Raw genomic sequence first — 21,466 nt, 5'->3', positions numbered from 1 at the left:
TCTGTCTTTTTTTATTTGGAAAAAAATGATGATGAAATAGAGGGTTTGGCAACACTGTCTTCGACAGATCACGCGTGAATCGTATATTGTGCCACTGTTAAACTTGTTCAGTGTGGTCTATCGTTTAATCATGAACCGTCGTTTGGTTTATAATTTAATCATGAATGGGCGTTGCCAAAGTTGGAGGAAGCGACGAAGCTCATTTCTGGTTGAGTGGATACGTCAACAAGCAAAATTGCCGTATGTGGAGTGAAGCATTGCAAGAGCTACCAATGCATTCCAAAATCGATTAAAATAAAGATTTCATCAATTTATTCATTTTTTTCATTTAGGGGTTAGCCAAATTTTGTGCTAGGGCACATAACCGTTTTTATTATTTTTACGTTTCGTCTTTGACTCATCAGTGCAGAGCAGTTCAAATTGAACTGCTTAGTGCTAAATTTTTAAATTTGTTGTTTTTTTTTGAAAATCAAATCCTATTCCTCTTAAAAAATTACCATTCAGTAAAGAAATTTTAATATAGAGGAATTAAATGGAATTTCTTTAAACGCGATTCAGATAATAATTTAAACTATTGTTTCAAGTACAAAGCTCTCCTTTCCTTTTCAAGATTTTATTGAAGTGTTCCAATTTATCACCGTGATATATCACAAATTACTATGACTGAGATAACTACTTTGTGTCCATTATAGCCTAATGATAGTGGACTTGAATTGCATTATTTATTATTGACGAATGACAATAACAAAATCACAGACAAACAGACCTAATACTGTCTTTTTTTAATTTTTTAGCATGAAACCATACTGAAAATGAAACTTTTGCGTTATACTGAAATTATTATATTACATATATTAGAGCTTAATTCAAGTACAACTTTTCAACTGGGCAGTCCGAGCTGTCGAACCGCTCGAGCACGTGGCTGTAGATGAGCATAGCAATTCCAATGGGAACCGATGTTGATAAATACACAGAGAAACGGTCGAGTCAATTAGTCTACGGTGCTTGATAAACAAACCACTCGTACGATGAAGTCCCCACTATTTGTAGTGTGTGGTTTGATTACCGTCAAGGGCGTTCAACATTTTGACCACTCCACAGAACAGAAGCGTCCAATTTTAAATAGCTTCTACGTTTGCGTCAGTATTCTGAAACCCACTGCAATTGGCTAGTAAGTCGAAGTTTTTTTTCACAAAAAAATGTAATAATAAAGAAGTAGAAAATCTCGTTCATCATAACGGATTTGAAAACTTGTCTGGAATTCCTGATCGTGGAACCCACGTGAACAATCCAAACACTTAATGCGACACCACGAGGCGAACGGAATCACGTGGATACACAGGCCTGATAACAGACGAGACGCCTTATTCATCCATTTTATTTGCTTGCTTTCAAGGACAGAAATCCGTAGCTCAATGGCTCGAAGGTACGAATTACAAACTACAACAAAATAAATCAACCGACAGTTGGGAAAAAAATCGCGCAAAAACAAATCACCTTCCGTTAGAATCTACCGACGCGAACCGCACACGGGAAGCTGGACGCTGTGAATTTCGATGAAATCCAGAATGGTCCAAAGGCCATTGAACCGACACAGACAGACTTGATGGATCACGACTACCGTATGGCGGTTTTTACAGGGACGGCCTTGGAACCATTCATATGCAGCGTACAGTAGAGAAAAGTAGTTCACGAAGGGTGTGAAATCGGTGTGAAACCAGCCGTCAGATTTGTTTTAGTAATTTACAAGCATACAATAATTACGACACGTCATACAATACTAATTGAATTAGTATTTCCGGATTTACGTTGTTGTAAAAATTTCACCTTTGTATTGACTACGACGCATGTCGTGAATTGTACAAATTACGTATGCATTTAGTTTAAGTCTGCTCAGCGGTTTCCGTTGGCAGTTCAACATAAACTGCTAATGCACTGATGAGTCGAAGACTATCCATCGAAAAAAAAACCAATGTTGCTCGAATATCAAAAATACAACGAATGTCTATTGAAGAATCCAACCAACTCTTTTGCGATCGCTGCGCTGCTCGAGTGGCAAGCTTTGTACTAAGCGATGGTGATAATTTTTAGATTTTGCTTGAAGATTCGAACAAAATGCAGGGTTTTCATTTTTTTTCTTATGAATCGAATACTAACATACAAAACGTGTGAAAATTTGGTAAAAAAATCGATCAATAATGATTCAGTAACTTTCCGTGGTATGTTTGATTGATATTTATGGAGAAATCGTAACATGAAATACCAAATTCGAAGAAGTGAGGTTGGGTACTGTTTTTATATCTGGGATATTCTTCGTTTTTTGGGTTGAATTTTGATAATAATTGATAAATTATGATAAAAAGTTTTATGACTAGTCTATTTACTCATGTTTTATCATCTGAATCAAATCTGTATGTGAACTGAAAATTTCGAATTTCATCCGAGTTTGTCAAGAGTATAGGACAATTTGAAATCATATATTTGATGACAACACGTGAATAATCGTTTTTCTTACCCATATTTGTAAGGTTTTGCCATCTGCATTCTTGTAAACTCAAGTAAATTGAAAAATTCGTCAAAAATTTTTCTAAATACATGGGATATGTCAAAACAATCACCATAACGCTATCTCGTGGTGACCACGCTGATTGGATTGTTCAATAATCATCGCTCGCTTTCCTTCGCCTTTGTTCGATAATCGTTCTGGTATTAGGTGTTGCACGAACATGACATAACCTCACAAAAATGAACAGAATGAACTTTTTTTGACAGTCGACGTGTACTTGTTTACAGTTTAAAATTTCATCAGAACTTCATCGTTCGAATGTAAAAATTGCAAGTCGCCTCACACTCAACAGATTCATACATTTATCGCTCCTTGATGCTGGAAACACACACAGGGCAATCTTTTTAGTTATTTTCACTGTGGAATACGTTTTTAACAGGCACTTTTTCGTCATTTTTTCAATTTTTAACTTGCAGTCGCAAAACAAAACAAGTACACGGCAACTGTCAAAGATGAACTTGATTCATCGGCAGTTCATTTGTGTCGTCATCGTGCAAAACCTAATTCGGACTTGTCCGTATATTCGGGCGCGAACGAAGCCGACGCTGCTTCGTTACTTGCACGAATATCTATTCCTTGCAGTTGTTATTCGCATTGGACATACCCCCGAATGACTCAACGCGAATATCGAATGAATATTCATACAGCGATCATCGCCAAACCTAAATCGCGATGATCGTTCGTGCTGTCTTTGAAACATGCAAATTAAGATGTTTCCCCCCGCACTATTACCATAGTCTTATGTGTATGTGATGAACCATATTCCAGCATTCTCCCATTACTGCTATCGAACGAGATATGATGAATTTATTAGATGAAAAATGCTTCGCGAAGAATGGAAACCAACGATCTTCGCCGTGACGCTATTCGAACCAATTCGAAGAATAAAATAAATGAACGAATGACAAACGAATGTATAAAACGAACATGCACGATGTATACCAGCAGCGAAGAATGGATTAGTATATTCGGGTTCTCTACGATTATTGCTTATTAGGTTTTTTACCGTCACTGCTAACCTCAATCGGATGAACACATTTTGACAGTTCAGCAGTACTGTTTGTAAACAGAAATTTCTTTTGTTTGTTTATTGACAAATTGGATCAGACCATTTACGGTCCGTATCGCCTAAATAAAGTTTTAAAACATTTGTTCACGATTGAATACGGTTCGTTTTTAATATTTATTAAATAAAAGTGACTAGTTGCAAAGTGTAAAGATGATTGTTTTAGATGTGCTCTTCGATTTTTGTTTAAGTTTGTTTGTAAACAGTACCGCTGAACTGTCAAGGATGAATACTTGTTCATTTGTGTCGTCACGATAAAAAACCTAATTCCTTTTGCACCCTTCTCTCTTTCGAGCAGTGAATAGTTCATCGTTGTTCGAGACTGGCATATTCGAAGGCAGTATAATCACAGCAAGGATGCGTGAATGAATTAGTTACACGAAGAATATTTGCAACATTGAAAAAAACCATAAACGTGGTCGTACAGACACCGATAATCCAATTGATAAGGTTATTACTCTAGAAAACCTAAAAAGAGTCCACAAATTGGTTATATCTAATCATAAATTGAAATTGCGTGAGGCCGTAGTGATATCAGAGTGCAGTGTGTTATGCATGAACATTTGACCATGAGAAAGCGTTTTTCAAAGTGAATCCGTGTTTACTCACAGTCGATCAAAAACAACAACGTGTTGATGATTCAGAGTAGTATTTAGACATGTTTACAAGTAATGAATCAGATTTTTTGCGAAGATATGTGACAATGGATGAAACATGGATCGATCAGTTCACTCCGGAATCAAAACGATCATCATCTGAATGGACACTAATCAGCGAACTACATTCGAAGTCTGAGTCTAAAGGCACCACAGTCAGCTGGGAAGGTTATGGTTTCAATATTTTGGGATGTACGTGGTATAATCTTTATAGACTATCTTGAGATAGGAAAACCAAACTATAGCGAATACTACATAACGTTGCTAAATCGTTTGAATGTAAAAATTAAGGAAAAATGACCTCACATGTCGAATAAAAAAACACTTTTTAAACAAGACAAAGCACCGATTCACAAATCGACTGCATCGATGGTTGAATTGAACGAATTTTACACTTCGAATTGCTTCTTCATCCACCATACATCCCAGATCTGGCTCCCAGTTACTACTAGCTATCGGCTGAACTAAAAAAAACGCTAGCCGGTAAGAAATTCAACTCAAATGAAGAAGCAATTGCTGAATGTGAAATCAAATTTGAGGCACAGGATCAATTCTTCTACAAGTACGACGTCGAGAAGCGTGGTAATGATTGTAGTACTCTTGAAGAATTACATCGATGAATTAAATAGATTCTTAGGCAGAAAAAGTTGGTGGGTAATGTCAGAGACATCTCTGGATCATGTGATTACGAATAAAAGTGACATGCTTTTTCCACACATCCGAATAATGATAATCGCCTGTACTAGTTGATTGGTTGTGTGAATTTTGCAAGCTTTCAATGCGTCACTTGCTTAATTATAACGGTACAATTATAAGGCGGAGCACACGAATGCAAAAAATTACGGTGTTGTGTAGGGTTGTCCCCCCCATTTACGAAACATGTTCAAATTTCTTCATAAATTGAAAAATCCCACACAAATTTTTTTAGCCATCTAAGATTTCAAAATGTAAGTTAAGAATTAATATCAGAGGCGTCTCGTCCTCATGTGTACCTCGTGCACTGCACAATCGGCCAAATCAAAGGAATTAACTGCACCCATATCCGCATTCAATAATTTTGTTGATTTTCAGATTTTAGGTACCGAATATAAAATAATGAGCGATTCCACAGTATAATATGCACAAATTCACATTAAGCAACTCGTATTTGCTGGTCAATGACTGCCAAACGATCTATTCATATCGCAGCACTTCGTCTTGTGCACTTAAATTTATATTTACACTCATCTCATCCAACTTAAAATTTCAAGTACCTCTTGTCACTGTGTTAGTGTACTTTCCATGCACATGAGTTACTGCACAGATTCAAGAAAAGAAGAAATTACTCAAGCTGAGCGCGAGTAACTTGTATGCACACCTTCAGGAGAGGAATCACTGGCTTATGCTTATGGCAGTTGAAAACAAATTGCTGTCTCAGTTTCGACATCGAAGCGGTTTTATTGATGAAGTTATTGCCAGATTTGCTCGACATGCACAGAGCTGAATTATCTATTGCATTGATGATACAAAATAAGTTTAATAGAAAATTCCCGTTCGAAAGTATATTATTTTATTGTAATTAAAAACACAAGCGAATATCCATTCTTCAATTTTTAGTTTTCACTTACAGCGAACTGTTACAACTGATTTCATACCACATAAGCCGTGCACAATCCGTAAATTTTGTCACGAGACGCCACTGACTAATATAACATTAATTTCTATTAAAACCGTCTTGAATATACAAATTTTTAGGCGACTTGATATCCACAAACCGAAAACCGTCGTCTTCGGTTTTATGAATTCTAAACTACAAATTATTAATATACACTCAATAAGCGTGGACAAAAATTATGATTCTTATAATTCCTTCAAAAAGTCATGAGAAATGAGAAAATATTATTCATTTATATATTGATATAATATGCACTTCACAAACTAGATATTTTAATGAACATTTTACCATATTTGTAAGGTTTTGCCATCTGCATTCTTGTAAACTCAAGTAAATTGAAAAATTCGTCAAAAATTTTTCTAAATACATGGGATATGTCAAAACAATCACCATAACGCTATCTCGTGGTGACCACGCTGATTGGATTGTTCAATAATCATCGCTCGCTTTCCTTCGCCTTTGTTCGATAATCGTTCTGGTATTAGGTGTTGCACGAACATGACATAACCTCACAAAAATGAACAGAATGAACTTTTTTTGACAGTCGACGTGTACTTGTTTACAGTTTAAAATTTCATCAGAACTTCATCGTTCGAATGTAAAAATTGCAAGTCGCCTCACACTCAACAGATTCATACATTTATCGCTCCTTGATGCTGGAAACACACACAGGGCAATCTTTTTAGTTATTTTCACTGTGGAATACGTTTTTAACAGGCACTTTTTCGTCATTTTTTCAATTTTTAACTTGCAGTCGCAAAACAAAACAAGTACACGGCAACTGTCAAAGATGAACTTGATTCATCGGCAGTTCATTTGTGTCGTCATCGTGCAAAACCTAATTCGGACTTGTCCGTATATTCGGGCGCGAACGAAGCCGACGCTGCTTCGTTACTTGCACGAATATCTATTCCTTGCAGTTGTTATTCGCATTGGACATACCCCCGAATGACTCAACGCGAATATCGAATGAATATTCATACAGCGATCATCGCCAAACCTAAATCGCGATGATCGTTCGTGCTGTCTTTGAAACATGCAAATTAAGATGTTTCCCCCCGCACTATTACCATAGTCTTATGTGTATGTGATGAACCATATTCCAGCATTCTCCCATTACTGCTATCGAACGAGATATGATGAATTTATTAGATGAAAAATGCTTCGCGAAGAATGGAAACCAACGATCTTCGCCGTGACGCTATTCGAACCAATTCGAAGAATAAAATAAATGAACGAATGACAAACGAATGTATAAAACGAACATGCACGATGTATACCAGCAGCGAAGAATGGATTAGTATATTCGGGTTCTCTACGATTATTGCTTATTAGGTTTTTTACCGTCACTGCTAACCTCAATCGGATGAACACATTTTGACAGTTCAGCAGTACTGTTTGTAAACAGAAATTTCTTTTGTTTGTTTATTGACAAATTGGATCAGACCATTTACGGTCCGTATCGCCTAAATAAAGTTTTAAAACATTTGTTCACGATTGAATACGGTTCGTTTTTAATATTTATTAAATAAAAGTGACTAGTTGCAAAGTGTAAAGATGATTGTTTTAGATGTGCTCTTCGATTTTTGTTTAAGTTTGTTTGTAAACAGTACCGCTGAACTGTCAAGGATGAATACTTGTTCATTTGTGTCGTCACGATAAAAAACCTAATTCCTTTTGCACCCTTCTCTCTTTCGAGCAGTGAATAGTTCATCGTTGTTCGAGACTGGCATATTCGAAGGCAGTATAATCACAGCAAGGATGCGTGAATGAATTAGTTACACGAAGAATATTTGCAACATTGAAAAAAACCATAAACGTGGTCGTACAGACACCGATAATCCAATTGATAAGGTTATTACTCTAGAAAACCTAAAAAGAGTCCACAAATTGGTTATATCTAATCATAAATTGAAATTGCGTGAGGCCGTAGTGATATCAGAGTGCAGTGTGTTATGCATGAACATTTGACCATGAGAAAGCGTTTTTCAAAGTGAATCCGTGTTTACTCACAGTCGATCAAAAACAACAACGTGTTGATGATTCAGAGTAGTATTTAGACATGTTTACAAGTAATGAATCAGATTTTTTGCGAAGATATGTGACAATGGATGAAACATGGATCGATCAGTTCACTCCGGAATCAAAACGATCATCATCTGAATGGACACTAATCAGCGAACTACATTCGAAGTCTGAGTCTAAAGGCACCACAGTCAGCTGGGAAGGTTATGGTTTCAATATTTTGGGATGTACGTGGTATAATCTTTATAGACTATCTTGAGATAGGAAAACCAAACTATAGCGAATACTACATAACGTTGCTAAATCGTTTGAATGTAAAAATTAAGGAAAAATGACCTCACATGTCGAATAAAAAAACACTTTTTAAACAAGACAAAGCACCGATTCACAAATCGACTGCATCGATGGTTGAATTGAACGAATTTTACACTTCGAATTGCTTCTTCATCCACCATACATCCCAGATCTGGCTCCCAGTTACTACTAGCTATCGGCTGAACTAAAAAAAACGCTAGCCGGTAAGAAATTCAACTCAAATGAAGAAGCAATTGCTGAATGTGAAATCAAATTTGAGGCACAGGATCAATTCTTCTACAAGTACGACGTCGAGAAGCGTGGTAATGATTGTAGTACTCTTGAAGAATTACATCGATGAATTAAATAGATTCTTAGGCAGAAAAAGTTGGTGGGTAATGTCAGAGACATCTCTGGATCATGTGATTACGAATAAAAGTGACATGCTTTTTCCACACATCCGAATAATGATAATCGCCTGTACTAGTTGATTGGTTGTGTGAATTTTGCAAGCTTTCAATGCGTCACTTGCTTAATTATAACGGTACAATTATAAGGCGGAGCACACGAATGCAAAAAATTACGGTGTTGTGTAGGGTTGTCCCCCCCATTTACGAAACATGTTCAAATTTCTTCATAAATTGAAAAATCCCACACAAATTTTTTTAGCCATCTAAGATTTCAAAATGTAAGTTAAGAATTAATATCAGAGGCGTCTCGTCCTCATGTGTACCTCGTGCACTGCACAATCGGCCAAATCAAAGGAATTAACTGCACCCATATCCGCATTCAATAATTTTGTTGATTTTCAGATTTTAGGTACCGAATATAAAATAATGAGCGATTCCACAGTATAATATGCACAAATTCACATTAAGCAACTCGTATTTGCTGGTCAATGACTGCCAAACGATCTATTCATATCGCAGCACTTCGTCTTGTGCACTTAAATTTATATTTACACTCATCTCATCCAACTTAAAATTTCAAGTACCTCTTGTCACTGTGTTAGTGTACTTTCCATGCACATGAGTTACTGCACAGATTCAAGAAAAGAAGAAATTACTCAAGCTGAGCGCGAGTAACTTGTATGCACACCTTCAGGAGAGGAATCACTGGCTTATGCTTATGGCAGTTGAAAACAAATTGCTGTCTCAGTTTCGACATCGAAGCGGTTTTATTGATGAAGTTATTGCCAGATTTGCTCGACATGCACAGAGCTGAATTATCTATTGCATTGATGATACAAAATAAGTTTAATAGAAAATTCCCGTTCGAAAGTATATTATTTTATTGTAATTAAAAACACAAGCGAATATCCATTCTTCAATTTTTAGTTTTCACTTACAGCGAACTGTTACAACTGATTTCATACCACATAAGCCGTGCACAATCCGTAAATTTTGTCACGAGACGCCACTGACTAATATAACATTAATTTCTATTAAAACCGTCTTGAATATACAAATTTTTAGGCGACTTGATATCCACAAACCGAAAACCGTCGTCTTCGGTTTTATGAATTCTAAACTACAAATTATTAATATACACTCAATAAGCGTGGACAAAAATTATGATTCTTATAATTCCTTCAAAAAGTCATGAGAAATGAGAAAATATTATTCATTTATATATTGATATAATATGCACTTCACAAACTAGATATTTTAATGAACATTTTACAAGCCAGTTGAAATTCCATTTATAAAAATTCTTGTTTGAATATTATTAAGTTCTTTTGTAAAATGATGCATGATTGAAATCAGTTAGGTGCAGTATTCTGTATCATGCCAAAGGTTTCGATCTATGACAAAAATGAACAATTTGGCAAAAGGTGAAGAAATCAACTATATAATTTTTGGTTATAAATTGAAGCACTAAATTGACCGTGTTAAACAACATGCAAAAATATGTCTTCCTCATCAATCAGTCAATTAAAAATACTCACGTGTCTGTTTTACTAGCAAACAAAACAGGTCGTAAGCCCACTGCACTCAAACATTGGAAATATTTCATATTTCTATGTGTTGGTTTTGCACGCTACTCTCTATGCGATGATTCGTTCAAATCATGTGTTTGGAATTTTGCGCACCTTATTTTGGCACTGAATTTCACCTTAATGTTCGCTCATACCGAACATTTGAAAACTTAATGCTATAAAACTAACTGCATGCATGCAATATTGAATACAAGATAGGCAATGAAAATCATGATATAATTGATATAATTTCGTCGGATACAAGACAAATGCAAATCAAGGCAAACAGAGTCTATGTTCTGGGTTTGCGTGTTCGATGTTGGTTCCTAATATGTGTCAATCTAAGGAAAGGAAACTCTCGTGCGATTGCGCACTCAAAAGTATGACGATCGATTGAACTGTTTGATTGAAAATATCAATCATTAGAAATTCTTTTGCCTTGTTCCACATCGATAGCTCGAACAACCACCCCATTGGGCTGATCCCTGCAGTTTTTTCTAAGATTTACTTTTTATGTCCTCGATGGAGTCGTTCCCCGGAGTGGATATTTTAGTTTTGGAAATAGGAAAAAGTCACAGGGGGGGCAAATCTGGCGAATACGATGATTGAGCGCGATGACTTTCGTTTCGTGTTTAGCTAAAAATTCAGTCACAATCATACTGAAATGCGACGGCGCGTTCAATTCTTTCGGTACGAGCTTGGCATCGATGCGTTTCATTCCCAAAACATTTATCAAAATGTGCTTAGTCGATCCATGAGAGATACCAAGATCCTCTGCTATCTCTTTAATTCTAACACGACGATTTTCAAGTACAATTTCCTTCACTTTTTTATGTTATTGTAGTTAATAGAGATGGATTGGCGAGCATGAGCATGAGGCAAATTTTCTACGATCTCACGACCCTCTTTGAATGAGTAGACTCCTCAAAACACTTCTGCAACATTTTTAAAGATTCCGTAGCCATTTGAAGCACAAAATTTCAAGCAAACTCGTTTAATTTTGTTCCATAGTAAAAATAGACTGGCTAGTCATCTAGATCAAATGTAGAGCAATGCAAGTATCTTAATCATGAAATTCTGTTTTTGTTTTTAGTATAATGAAAAGTTGCCATAGATTATCTGATATTTGGTATTTCATTTGTTTTTATTTAGTTTCGTTCGATACGAGTTTTTTTCCCCCAAAAGGTCTTTACAGAATGTGAGAAACTCACTTTGTTTATGAGTACAATGATTTTTTTTTTTTTTTTCATAAATACGTTTATTTCATAGGCAATATACATAAGTTTTTCTTCGCCGTGGCATCCACAATACATAGTAGTTTAAACCTAATACATTTCGAATATCATATTAGTATGTTGGTACTCATTAGTTAATCTAAACACTGTTTTTATCAAGCGAGTTGCTATTTTAAATTACATTAAATAAAATACATTTATTTTGTACATGATCTTATAACTATTTCAGGATTGTTTGTATCAGTTCACCACTTATATTCAATATCCTATAGTTGGCTATTGGTTGAACTCATGGAAGAGAAAACAGTTTAACATAAAATAAAATTTAAATTGGAACTCCAATGGATTTAATGAAATGATAAAGAAGTTTCATGTATGGAAGGTCACGACAAGCAAGAATGTCGCGAACTGGGACATTGGATAGTCTACCTTGGGTACGCAAGGAATTTATTAGTTGAGATCTGACATCACGATACTCCACGCATGTCCAAACAACATGGTCAATATCGCGGTAACCTTCGCCGCAAGCACAATGATTAGTCTCGGAAAGTCCAATTCGAAGGAGATGTGCATCTAACGTGTAGTGATTGGACATGAGTCTGGACATCACACGAATGAAATCTCTACTCACATCCAGTCCCCTGAACCATGCCTTTGTCGATATTTTAGGAATAATTGAGTGCATCCACCGACCCAGATCATCTTTATCCCAAGAAGCTTGCCAGCTGGCAAGTGTTCTTTGGCGAGACGCGCTATAGAATTCGTTGAAAGCAATCGGTCTCTCATAAATTTCACCCTCAATAGCACCACGTTTGGCTAAAATATCGGCTCTTTCATTGCCTGGAATGGAGCAATGAGCCGGAACCCAAACTATTGTGATTAGATAATTATTATTCAATATGTCGTTCAGACACTGTTTTATTTTACCCAAGAAAAACGGTTCATTTTTGCCAGCAGCGTTTGAGCGAATGGCTTCAATTGCACTCAGACTATCTGTGAAGAGGAAATAATGGTTTGGAGATAATGTGACGATTACATTCAAGCTATAATGAACTGCTGCTAACTCTGCTATATAAACAGATGCAGGTTCTTGAAGCTTGAATGAGGCCGAAACATTATTGTTGAACATACCAAACCCTGTCGCTTCTTCCATTCGCGATCCGTCCGTGTAAAACATTTTCTCAGAGTTAATATGCCTGAACTTACTTGAAAATATTTTTGGGATTTCCATAGAGCGTAGGTGGTCCGGGATTCCACGCACTTCGCGCTGCATGGATGTGTCGAAAAATAAAGTTGAGTCAGGTACATTTAGGAGGCTGACACGGATAGGAATATATCTTGAAGGGTTGATTTCCTGTGACATATGGTTAAAATATACTGTCATGAATTTTGTTTGAGATCGAAGCTCGACTAGTCGTTCGAAATTATTAATTACCATGGGATTCAGCACATCACATCTTATTAGCAGGCGTGATGAAAGCTCCCAAAATCGATCTTTTAATGGAAGAACTCCCGCCAGAACTTCAAGACTCATTGTATGTGTCGAATGCATGCAGCCTAAAGCAATTCGCAAACAACGGTACTGAATTCGCTCAAGTTTGATAATATGAGAATTTGCAGCGGAACGAAAACAAACGCATCCATATTCCATCACTGAAAGTATCGTTGTCTGATACAATTTTATTAGATCTTGCGGATGAGCACCCCACCAAGACCCTGTTATTGTTCGAAGAAAATTTACTCTTTGTTGGCATTTCGTTATCAGATACCTAATGTGTCCTCCCCACGTGCATTTGGAATCAAACCACACCCCGAGGTATTTGAAAGTCAAAACCTGTTCGATTATTCTTCCCATCATATGAAGCTGAAGTTGCGCGGGATCATGCTTTTTTGAAAAGACGACCAGCTCTGTTTTCTCCGCAGAGAATTCGATACCAAGATGAACAGCCCAAACGGACAATTTATCTAAGGTATCTTGCAATGGTTTTTGCAGATCAATAGCTTTGGATCCAGTAACTGAAACCACGCCATCATCTGCCAATTGTCTTAGTGTACATGGGGTTACTAGACAGCTGTCAATGTCATTCACGTAAAAATTATAGAGGAGCGGACTGAGGCATGAGCCTTGCGGGAGACCCATGTAGCTAATTCTGATTGTTGCCAAATCGCCATGTGAAAAATGCATGCGTTTCTCTGACAAAAGGTTGTGCAAATAATTATTTATAACCGCTGGGAGTCCATGTTGGTGGAGCTTGTCTGAAAGAACATCAATGGAAACTGAATCAAATGCTCCTTTAATGTCTAAAAATACAGATGCCATTTGTTGCTTTTGAGCGAAGGCAATTTGGATGTCAGACGAAAGTAATGCAAGGCAATCATTCGTCCCTTTATTTCTACGGAAGCCAAACTGAGTATCTGACAACAAACCGTTCGTCTCGACCCAAGTGTCGAGACGTCGTAGAATAATTTTTTCGAACAATTTTCTGATGCAGGACAACATCGCAATGGGTCTATATGAGTTGTGATTGGAAGCTGGTTTCCCCGGCTTTTGAATGGCGATAACTTTCACTTGTCTCCAGTCAGGTGGAACAATATTTTGCTCAAGAAACTTGTTGAACAATTCCAACAAACGTCTTTTTGCGAGGTCGGGCAGATTCTTCACCAAGTTGAATTTAATTCTGTCCAATCCAGGAGCGTTATTGTTACAAGACATGAGTGCTATGGAAAATTCCATCATTGAAAAGGGGCTATCAATGGAATCATCATTTGAAGAAGACTCCCTAACAATGCTATGCGTAGGAACGGAATCTGGACAAACTTTCCTCGCAAAATCAAATATCCATCGATTCGAGTACTCCTCACTCTCATTTCCTACGTTACGATTCCTCATTCGTCTGGCCGTATTCCAAAGAGTGCTCATTGAGGTTTCTCTTGACAAACCTTCCACAAAATGTCTCCAATAGCTGCATTTCTTAACCCGAAGTATGTTCTTGTACTTGGTTTCTAAAACCAAGAATTTTTCAAAATTCTGAGGAGTTCCTCCTCCTCGTTTTAAAAACGTCTTGAAAGCATTTTGTTTCGCGTGTTTAGCATCTGAGCACTCTTTGTCCCACCAAGGATTTGGAGGTCTTCTGTTAGACGATGGACCAAGAAATCGTTTGGTTTGGGCTTGTTCTGCGGCCTCCAGAATCGAACAAACGAGGAAGTCATATTCTTCAAGTGGGGGAAGCTCTTCCATTGAAGTTAAGACACTTGAAATATTACTTTGGTATTTAATCCAGTCAATATTTTTTGTCAAATCATATGGAATATTAACTGAATTAGCAATGCCTTTGTTACTGCTAATTGAGATGATGATTGGTAAATGATCGCTACCATGTAAATCAGGAAATACTTTCCAGGTGCAATCTAGTCGAATTGAAGTCGAACAAAGAGATAAATCTAATGCACTTGGACGTGCAGGAGGTCTTGGGATCCGTGTCATGCTACCCATATTTAGTACCGTCATGCTAAAATTGTCGCAAATATTATATATTAGAGATGATCTGCTATCATTGTAAACGGAACCCCACATCATTCCGTGCGAATTGAAATCTCCTAAAATCAAACGTGGAGCAGGAAGGGCTTCGACAATTTCATTAAGCTGTCGTTGTCCAACTTGAGCTCTTGGAGGAATATATACCGAAGCAATGCAAATGTCCTTTCCTTTAATGTTTATTTGACAAGCAACAACTTCTATACTAGAAGTCGAAGGAATGTTTAATCTATAAAAGGAATAACATTTCTTAATTCCTAAAAGCACTCCACCATACGGGGAGTCTCTGTCGAGACGTATAATGTTAAAGTCATTAAAATTTAAGGCTATGTTTGATGTAAGCCATGTTTCGCACAAAGCAAATACATCACATTTTTGACTATGCAACAAAACTTTAAATGAATCAAGTTTTGGCATGATGCTTCGACAATTCCACTGCAGGACAGTGATTGAATCATTTGCGGCGGATGATAAATTATCCATCAAATGATACAAAACCTGTAAGAGCTGGCCATTGAGCTGATAACTGTTTCAAAAAAGTTCTAGCTATTGGAAGGAATGCTGTTATGATGGTCTTTAGAGGTTCAGAAATATTGAATGCAGCGAAAATCCATTCTACAATTTCCGAAAATTTCAGTAATCCTGTTGGTGAATGTGAAATGGAGCCCACTGGATTATTGTCTTTTCTTGAGCTAGTTCCTGGATTGGTTTGTGAATTTGACAAACCAGGAGGCACAGTTTTTGGTTTTAAATTTGGCTTTTTAGCTTTAACACGGGGATCTTTTTTTGAAGGTATAATTTTAGGTGTCTTTTTTGGTATTTTGTGGTTTGTTAATCTCCTCTTAACAGACCCTTGAGGAGTGACAAACGAGGTATCTTCACTATTTCCGTCAGAGTCAGATTCCTCTGGCTCCGCAAGATTTGAAAAACCGTTTTCGGTTTCCAAAGGGGAGACATGTATGACCGTTTTGAGCATTTCTGCATATGTGCGCTTAGACCGTGCTTTTAAAGAAAGCTTCATTTTGTCTTTACGCAGCTTAAATGCAGCGCACACTGAAAGATCATCATGAGGGCTTTCCCCACAATAAACACATTTTTCAACATCTTTATCGCAAAGATTATCCTTATGAGGCCCTTGACATTTGATACATTTGGACTTATTACTACAGTAAGTAGCTGTATGTCCGAATTTTTTACAGTTCGTGCAATTCATAACATGCGGTACGAAAAGCCGAACAGGAAGACGAATTTTATCGATATAGACATGGCTAGGCAATGCAGATCCGGCAAATGTTACGCGAAACGAATCTGAGGGACGATAAGACTTTTTTCCATCGACAATAGATGCTGAGTACAATTGTTTGCACTCGAGTATCTTAACTCCCTCAAGCATGGAGTTTTTAAAACGGCCAACTCCATTTTTAAGTAAATCATCTGCTGTCAGACTTGCTTCAGTCACAACACCGTCAATTTCTACCTCCTTCGATGGAATGTAAACTCGATATTCAATAGCAAATAATTTACAGGTTACAATATCGTTTGCCTGTTTCAAGTCGTTAACTACAACTCGAATTTTATCTCTATTAACCTTACAGATTTCTTTAACTTCAGAGAAATGTGATGTCAAATCCTTTGTAATTTGCATCAAGTTTAAAATCTTTTCTTTTTTTCGAAGATAGACTATCCATGGCCCAGTGGTACCCTGTGGATAATGTTTAGCCCTCGGAGTATTTAAACTTTTACTAGTATCCGGAATCGGATTCGGATGATCTTCCATGAGATCATCCATTACATTAAATTTTTTTTGTAAATTAATAATACCAAAATAAAAACTTATGTTTAGTAAAATTTCAGATATAAGAAATAAAAAATAAATTAAATTAAATCTACCTTGTAGCTGATGTCTCTGTTCCTTTATCGTGAAGAACGACGTGAAGCTCTTCCAACGATTTCCAATTGGCAGTCTTTTGCTGTTTCCAATTGGCAGTCTTCTGTCGTTTACTGCTATCTCAGTTGCTCTGCCGTCGTTGTGAACACCACTGCACTTGCTGTACCTGACCCCAGGTACAGTGCTTTTGCTCTTGGTGGCGATCAAATGCGATGCTTGCAGTGTAGCACCTCGCGATATATGCCGTCTCTTTTGATCCTACGCAGCGTACAAATTCTGGTACCTGGTAGATCAGCACTGGGTTGCTTTAGCACCTCTGTGCCTTTGCACCCCTTCGTCTTCGCACCTTTATGCGATGGCACCTCTGTGACTCGTCACTTCTATGCTCTCGCACCTCTGTGTCTCTACACCTCTGTGCGTATGAACGGGATGGCCTTCGTTGCTAGCTTTCCAGTCGGGAAACGCCCCGAATATTGCGTTTGCTATGGGCAGTTTAACTACCTGAAGCTTAGAATTGTCTCGGTAGCAGCCGTTAACTCACGAGCCAGTACAATCGAAACACAACCTCTTCGCTTGAATGGTTTTTACTGACTGAATGATGAGTACAATGATGTCATCATAAACATTATTTACGCAATATGCTAAAACAAAAGCACTATCGCACTGAAAAACCAAGGTGATAGTTTATGATGACACCATAATATTCAAAAGAAACAGTTTTCCTTCCTTACGCTGCAGCAGGGTGTTAGTTTTGTTTTGAAATCGTGTCAATGGAATACGGTGATTATTTTGCACTTTCTGCTTGAAAGTGGAAAAAGTGCGATTAGAGAACGGAACAATGAAATCGAAATGGAAAGCTATCATTTGCATATCGGACCTATTGCTAAAAACGTTTCTTCCAATAGAGTTAGAATTTGATAAAAGAAGATAACATTTATTACCATTGGTATTATTCATATAGAACATTGAGAAATATTAAAAAAAAACTATTATACTAATATACCCAACCCAAACGAAAGACATGATTTTTCAGGACATCTTGTTTCATTTTTTGCACATTCGCTTGAATGACAACCAGTGCAGCTCATTTTTGCTGAAGCGGGGAATTTGCGTAAGTATAAGTGCTTTGTAGTCACGCATCGATGATACGAGAAATGGTAATTAGTAATGTTATCAAGCCTTATGCCAAAAAAAACCGCATGGTGTAAGAGTTGATTTGAAGGTTTATTTCCTCTCGAAACTATAATTGAACGGTTGGTATTTTACGTATAAAATAATGGGTTATGAGCAACCATCACTTACCTTAACAAGTTCCTTATATGATTGATCGTGCAAAAATAGGTAATGGCTTTCGCAAAAAAATTAAAAAATACAGGTGTAACAAAAAAAAATGGCTCAAAATTCCAGACTCCAGCGGCTGGGTTGCAGTATTATTCACAACTTCATACTCGTACTCACTCGTACAAACCGAGCTTGGGAACCGACCTTAGAATCGAAACGTGCCGACAATCTTTGCTACGTTCGCTCACACACTATCCCAATGGCTACCGAAAATGGTTGGACGAACACAAAAATCAAACTTTAAGGGACATATGCGGAACTATGACCATTATTACAGGACGGGTCGATAATTTGGTCGAGCGGCGATCGGATAATGCCAGGTCGTCACTGTACACTAATCGAAGAACGTAGCTTCCTGCCTTCACTTCACAAGGAAACCAAGATACACGAGACGTGTGTCACGAGATTCAGCACCGAAAACATGCACGAAAAAACTCAGGAAAACTGCTAAAATGTGCTCCCAGCACCCGAGCCGAAGCGAACCACTACGAATCGATGAATGAAACGTTGCGCTGCGTCTGCTTTGTGAAAATACGGTTGTAGCCGCTAACCACTACATGCAGCAACCGTGGGAACTACAAGACCCGTTTGAGGCGTTGTGAGCGAGAGAAGGCGAGAATCTGCGCTCTTCGTGTAAACGCACGCGATTTGACACTTGTACGCAAACCGGCTGTGTTCACATTCTACGCTGTCGGTTGATGGATGCGAGCAGAGATGCCATTTATACAGATATATCTGTATTATACAGATTTTTACATACGCATACAGTTTTCATACAGGATACAGATTTTGTAAAGATTTCCTAAACTCAATACAGATTTATACAGATTTCAAAAAAAAAAACTGGAAAAAACAATTTTTTTTTCGACTCAGCTCTCTTTGCGGCCCTTATACGTGACAATATTACTCTCAATCTAAAGTATTGTAAATACCGTCATCCAACTGGATTGGTAATTTGTGTTCTGATTGTTTTACGTTTCGCATTCAGCTCATCAGTGCATTAGCAGTTTATGTTGACTGCTAATGCCACCTCGCGGATCAGCATAATCCGTTAAGCAGACGTAAAGTCATTGCTATTTACAATGCACTTATTTACACCGAAGTGCTATGTCTATCCTGACGTCTCAGGCGAAAACGAATTTACGACTTTATGGCCGCAAACATATTTTAGTCATTTGAATTTGTGTTCGCATTTTTCGAAAAAATCTAGCTTTTGAAGCTTTAAATATTGTACTGAATATTAAAATCTTGCAAACATTAAACAGTTTCCACTCTGGAGAGAAAGTAGTGTTGGATTGATGAGCAATTGCTGATGATTTGATAATGATTTTTTGACAATATTTTCATCAATCCGATTAGGTTTCCACTACACGATCAATAGTATTGACAATACTCCTTGTATTGACAATAGTATTGCCTCGTGTGAAGGCCGCTTTTGGTAATAGTGACGAGATAAATTTTTCGTAAACTATATGCGAACCACAAATTGATATCGAATATCTTAAAATGGTGCTAGTATTTGAAGTTGAGCACTGAAATCCCACATCAATTTACCAATTCAACATTTTGAAAATATTTGAAAATAAAACTACACACTTAAAACCGATTCTAGAGCTCGGCATAATGAAATGTCGAATTATATCGGCAACACAAAATTTTACTGACTATTCAGTAATTAACATGCTCTTTTCCGAAAATCGTTAAAGTAATACGCTGATATTTCGGTAAAGTGCGTTCGTTTACTGAAGTTTGGCAAAATATTATACTGAACGTGTCAGTAAACAACAAATATACTGATATCAGCAAAACCGTTTGCCAAAATTTCAAACAGCGACTTAGCTTTGCCGAGCTGACAGCAAAAGGTCTACTGACAAGTTTGGCAATAATTAACAGTTAACAAATTTTGGAAGGCCGAGATTCTCAGTAGTTATACCACAGACTAACAGACATGACTGTATGAGTAATTTCTTATAAAAATAATTTTTCGTGATGCACTAGTTCCACCTATATTGTACTGCGCGAACTATTCACTATCTGTACACCCCTTGTGTTATGTAAAAGTTTTTTTTACTAGTTGGATTCCCCTCGTTTGTCAACACCGATCAGCTGCTTGCAGGGATGCCTGATTTCATCAAAATATTTGAAAATAAATCGTCACAATAAATTATTATATTATGTTGATAATATATTTAACTTTTTCGCGACGTTGGAAGGTAACCATTTATTTGACTCAACGTTGTTCATCTAGACTATTTTTTATTGTGTTGGTAGTTTTCAACCGAAATTAAGTGGCGGCAGACCAGAAGCAAGTAAATATTGTAACAAAGCGGGTTCGATTTTGTATTGCGTTGGATGATGAGAAGTAGGCAAAATTATGTATATAGTTTTGACAATATGTATTAAATCTGTATCCTGCATGAAATTCGCATGGACGTATATAAATCAATACATTACAGGTAATTCTGTATGAATGGCAACTCTGTTGGTAAATGAAAAAAATAAACACAGTCTAGATGACAGACAGGATGTTTTTGATAGGGTAACGTGGCGCCATCATGACACTTGTGAGTACTGTCCCAAATAAAGGAATATTCAAAATGACCGTTAAAATGGTTGAAGAATCTAATTTGAGTGTCCTGTCTGTTAGTCTGTGGTTATACATTTTGCGAGACGATTATCGAGCACTCGACTGTGCAAATCTCGGCATGTTTTTGCCGAGATTCAGCAAGAAAATTTAAGTGTGTATATTTATTGATTCTGATTATTGAAAATTTGAAAACATTTTTATTTATTTAAATTTGTCTTCGATTAAAATAAAATTGTCGCACAGACTATTACTATACAACTACTATCATTAACCTAACATAAATTTAATTTTAACCTATCAGTGAGATGATACCTTTTTTTATCAATCCGCATATTTTTTTTTGCATAAATATTCTTCGGTGTTTCAGTTTTCAGGCCATTATTCTAATGACTGTCGTTTTAAGTGGCAATTTAAGATTTTAATCACTCATTACTCTGTAATGTCGAACCCGCAAATTGGATCGAATTTGAATCTAAAAGTGTGAAAATCGACTGAACATTTCATGATATGTCGAAGTAAGTTCCACTTTAGAGTTCACGGTTATTTAAGGTACTTTCAGAGATGGTACCCTGCCAAACCATAAATTGTCTTGCAAATTTGTCGGCAAAAACAAATTTAATTTTGGCTGGAACATCCCCCGA

General features: G+C 36.9%; 1 protein-coding gene across 1 annotated transcript in view; it reads right to left on the bottom strand.

Annotated features, from left to right (window-relative positions):
• The window catches only part of LOC131432335 (influenza virus NS1A-binding protein homolog), a 109,489-nt gene extending 90,746 nt beyond the window's left edge, over positions 1–18,743 (bottom strand). The window contains exon 1 of the mRNA XM_058598544.1: positions 18,200–18,743. The gene's annotated coding sequence lies outside the window, so the exon portion shown is untranslated. The remainder of the gene's footprint in view (positions 1–18,199) is intronic.
• Between the last annotated feature and the right edge of the window lie 2,723 nt (positions 18,744–21,466).

Source organism: Malaya genurostris, chromosome 2 (assembly GCF_030247185.1).
Source record: "Malaya genurostris strain Urasoe2022 chromosome 2, Malgen_1.1, whole genome shotgun sequence".
In the NCBI taxonomy this organism is placed as follows: domain Eukaryota; kingdom Metazoa; phylum Arthropoda; class Insecta; order Diptera; family Culicidae; genus Malaya; species Malaya genurostris.
Note: the sequence above shows the minus strand (reverse complement) of the source record. Positions and strands in the feature narration are given on the sequence as shown.